Genomic DNA, 4690 nt, shown 5'->3' with positions numbered 1-4690 from the left:
ATTTTTATATGTTTTTTATTGATTTTTTAAAGAGAGAGGAAGGAAGAAGGATCGAGAGGTAGAAACATGAATTAGCTTCCTCATGCATGTCCCCTACTGGAGATTAACCTGGGCATGGACCCTGACTGGAAATTACACTGGTGACCTCCTGGTTCATGGGTCGATGCTCAACCACTGAGCCACACCGGTTGGGCAATAGTACTAATAGCTTTTGAAATTACTTCCTCTATTTTCATCTAACTGTCTTTTTCCAATTATGTCTGGGCTCTTCCAGTCTATGTTGTCCCAATTCCAGAGCCATTTCTCTGGTAAGAAAAGGAAACACATCTTGATTGGTCATACATGGGTATTATTAGTAGTAATATTATTAATTATATTATTATTATTACATTTGCAAACATAATCATATTAAAATACTGTAACTAGGATTCAGAGTCAGTGGTGGGAAAGGGCTGCTTATTTCATTAAAGCAAGAGATGGCAGGAATGGAGGAAACCCTCTGACTCTCAGAAAGCTTGACAACCTTTACAACTTTTCTAGAAGGAATAATATAAACCACTGTATAAGAAACACTGGCTTTGGAGAAGACAGTTCTGTGTTTGAAGCTGTGCTCTGCTACCTAATACTTTTGGTAAATAATTTTCCCTCTCTGAAGCTTAGATTCTTTGTATGTAAAATGTGGGTAAATAACACTTATCTTAAAGGATTGTTGTGAGGATTATGTGTTTATGGACTCATGGGGAAATGCTAATACCGTATTTGACACAAAATAGGTGTTCAATTCATGACTGGTATTATTACCAGCCTGGACTGTGACTCTTTTATATTTTGATGAAGATACATATTGAGGGCCTAAAGGTCTCAAATGATTGCAAAGACAAAAAAAAAAAAAAAGAAAAAGAAAACAACAAAAAAACAAAACCACAACAAAAAAAACAGTGAGCAAAGTTTACCATAGGTGCTACAGTCTGAATATTAAGGTTCCCTCAACAGTTATGTTATTTCCTTATGTGATGTTATTAGGAGGTGAGGTTTGAGAGGTGCTTAGTCATAGGGTGGAGTTGTCATGATTGGGATTAGTGCTCTTACAAAAGAGACCCCATCGAGCACCCTAGCCCCTTCTGCCATGTGAGGACACAGCAAAACGATGACCATCTCTGAGAAACTTTTACCTCTTCTTTCAAGAATTTTAATTGGGAACCTTGCACATAATTAGAGTTATCAAAAGAAATGTATCAAAAGAAACCTTGAACTCAGGAATTTGTGGCCGAGTGGGCGAGTCGCCACGGCTCTCCCGGCCCCCCCATGCTCGCACCATGTCCAGGCACAAGCAGGCGAAACCCCAGCACATCAACTCGAAGGAGGACCAGGCGAGCAGCAGCCACCACAGCCCGCCTGGAGTTTGCAGCCCCGGCCACAGAGGCGCCGGTGATGGGGGAGCCGGGTGCTTCAGTGAACTCCCCGGGGACTGGCGATGACACGAATGGGGACCGAGCGGCTGTAAAGATGCCTCGTCAGGAGGAGACTCACATCTGTGAGAAATGCTGTGGAGAGTTCTTCAGCATCTCTGAGTTCTTAGAACATAAGGAAAATTGCACTAAACACCCACCTGTCCTCATCATGAACCACAGCGCGGGGCCGATGCCTTCTGAAGACTTCTCGGGGCCGGGCTGAGCCACCAGCCATGCAGTCCAAGAATTCAGGACAGTCACAGGGAGAGGGCAGCAGCTCAGGGGACATGGAGGAGAAGCCAGGGGCGGAGTCTGTCCTGTACTGAAAGACGGGGACCACCCTGCCACCCACAGCCCGGGACTTAAGCTACTTACCCAAAGCCAAAGTGGCCAACACTAAAGTCACTCTTCAAGCAACCACAGGGCACCAAGGTGGCAGTGAATCAGACCTCTGCCCGGTGCCACAGCATCTCGTGGGGCCTGGAGCAGATCCAGCTCACCCAGCAGATCCGAGTCAAGGTGACTGTGCGCCACCCGGGCCCTCCACTCCGGCGCAGGGGAGCTGACACCCTGAGGACCTTAGGCAGCCTCGTGTCCCAGCAGGTTTCTGCAGCTGTGGCTTTGCTCAGCCAGAAAGCTGGAAGCCAACGCCTGTCCCTGGACACTTTGAAACAAGCCACGCTACCTCCCACCAGCATCCCTTCCACCACCAGCTCGGTGTCCTGGGGCTGCCGCCCTTCGCCCTGAGGCTGGAAGGAGGAGGGTGCTCCTGAACGCATCCCCGGTGCTTTGATACCCCCAACCCCAAGCTCTGTGCTCTCCCAGAGCCCTTTCTCCACAGTGGCATTAGGCCTGTCTAAGAAAGGGAAAGGGAAGACACCCAAGTGTCCCCGGTGGATGTCACACCCAAAGACGAGGCCACCCTCTACAGGCACAAGGGTGAGCATTGTAGCAAGGTTTTTGGGGCTGATAGCTCCTTGCAGCTCCACCTCCGCTCCCATACCGGAGAGAGACCCTTCGTGTGCTCTGTCTGTGGCCACCGGCTCACCACCAAGGGCAACTTCAAGGTACACTTTCATCGACAGCCCCAGGGGAAGGGAACCCCCAGCTGTTTACCGAGTTCCATGACAAAATGGCAGCAGGCAATGGCGTTCCCTATGCACTCTCTGTACCTGTCCCCCAAGGTGAATCGAGCCTCTCTCTAGACAGCAAACCTGTCCTGGTCACAGGGCCCCCCAATGTAGGTCTACCTCAGAACCTCTCTTGGGGACTAACCCCAAGGACCTAATGGGGGCCCCCTGGTCCCCGGCCTGCAGCCCAGGCCTTCTCCAGAAAGTGAGGATGGATCCCTACTCTCTGGTTTGGGGACAAACCATAATTCCCCAAGGGCTGTTGGCTTCCAAGGGAGAGGGACACCCGAGCCAGGGTCAGAGACCATGAAGTTGCAGCAGCTGGTTGAGAACATTGACAAGGCCACCACTGACCCCAACAAATGTCTCATTTGCCACCGGGTCTTAAACTGCCAAAGAAGGTCCCCATGCCTCTTTCCCGCATCCACTCGGCATCGCCCACAACAGGGTTCACCTTGATGGCCCCCCTGGATGCCTGGGGGAAGGTGGGTCCTGCTCCTGTGGTCCTGTAGGGTCCGAGCCGCAGAGAGAATGGCTCGGTGGAGAGCAATGGCTTGACCAACGACTCCTCGTCCTCAGGGATGGGAGGCCAGGAGTATCAGAGCCGAAGTCCAGACATCCGGGAGGTGACCAATAGCCTACAGAAAGCATCAAGTCCAAGTCTCCTGACGCTAGTGGCAAAGCAGACAGCTCGGACAGCAGCCGCACTGAGATGGAAGGTCGGAGCAGGCTCAGCCTTGGTCGGAGCCCAGCCAACCTATGTCAAAGTCGCAGTTCCTGGTGCATTTGGACCCGGGACCACGTCCCCAGGCACCTTTGCTAGCGGCCCAGCCAGGCCGCCAGGGCGAGCAGCGCGCCTGCACGCGGTGCGGGAAGAACTGCTCCTCGGCCAGCGCCCTCCAGGTCCACGAGTGGACTCACACCAGGGAGAAGCCTTTCGTGTGTAACGTATGTGGGCGAGCTTTCACCACCGAAGGCAACTTGAAGGTTCCCCATATGACGCCTGGTGCCAACAACAGCTCGGCGCGCCGCGGGAGGAAGCTGGCCATTGAGAACAGCGTGGCTCTTCTAGGAACAGACACAAAGAGGGTCTCAGAGGTGTTCCCCGAGGAAATCATGGCCCCTTCAGTGAACGCGGACCCTGTTGTGTGGAACCAGGACACCAGCATGCTCAACGGGGGTCTGGCTGTGAAGACCAGCGAGATCTCGGTGATCCAGAGCGGAGGCATCCGACTCTCCCAGTGTCCCGGGTGCCAGCTCCATTGTCAACACCACCGTCTCCAAGATCGATGGCTCCCCGTCGGTTAGCAGCGACGTGGAAAAGCGGGGTGCTGCTGATAGCGTCCCCAAACACCAGTCCCCTCACCTCTTGGAGGAAAACAAGATTGCGGTCAGCTAAGCGACGGGAGAGCCCGTGTGAAGGAGAAATGCGGAGTGACCGCTTGAACTGGATCTTTTGTTTCTTTCATTGTTATTGTTGTTTAAGAACCCATCTCCTCTTGTTTGTTTTTTTTACTGATGTGCAAATGTTTACGGTTGTGACCACAACCTCAAGCATGTCTGACAGTCACGATGCTGCTATGCTGCTTTGCTAAAAAAATAAATAAATAAAAACAACAAAAAACACACATACTAAAACAAATACAGACAAGTATTTCTTTTTTTTAAAAAATTTTGGAAGAAGCGGGTCTTGCAAAGTGGCTTTGTTACTTGAGACAAACTGTATATATGAAGACTCGGTACAAGCTAGAGGAACTGTTTCCAAAGATTGTCCCCTGTTTCAAGTTGGGACTTACTAAACCAGGATGGGAAAGAAACTGCTTAGCCTAACTGGGGAGGGGGAGCTGCATACTTCCGGTGACTGTGTGTGTGGGTAAATGGACCAGGTCTGTCATCCTTGGTGACCTGCTTTGTATGTCCCCCAACCCTGCACCCATCTTTTGTTTTGTTTTGTTTTCTTTTTAAATGTACTTTCTTTCTTTTTCTTTTTTTAAACTAAGGTGTGGAATTACAAAATTCTGTCAACCTTGGGACCGTAAGTAGGATGCCCTCCAATGGACGATCTTAGTTCTTAGGGAGTCAATGTGTGTGTTGCTGCTTGTTGAAATA

The 4690-nt window shown here is 50.6% G+C and overlaps 1 pseudogene across 1 annotated transcript; it reads left to right on the top strand.

Moving 5' to 3' along the window:
* The first annotated feature begins 1316 nt into the window (after nucleotides 1-1316).
* LOC308530742 (sal-like protein 4) lies at nucleotides 1317-3980 on the top strand (annotated as a pseudogene). The gene is made up of 2 exons: nucleotides 1317-2944; nucleotides 2983-3980. The product of its transcript is annotated as a sal-like protein 4 (transcript).
* Nucleotides 3981-4690: the final 710 nt, after the last annotated feature.

The sequence above is a fragment of the Myotis nattereri genome, assembly GCF_964212035.1.
Source record: "Myotis nattereri genome assembly, chromosome: 1".
In the NCBI taxonomy this organism is placed as follows: Eukaryota; Metazoa; Chordata; class Mammalia; order Chiroptera; family Vespertilionidae; genus Myotis; species Myotis nattereri.
The sequence above is the reverse complement of the archived record's forward strand: the minus strand, read 5'-3'. Positions and strand labels throughout refer to the sequence as shown.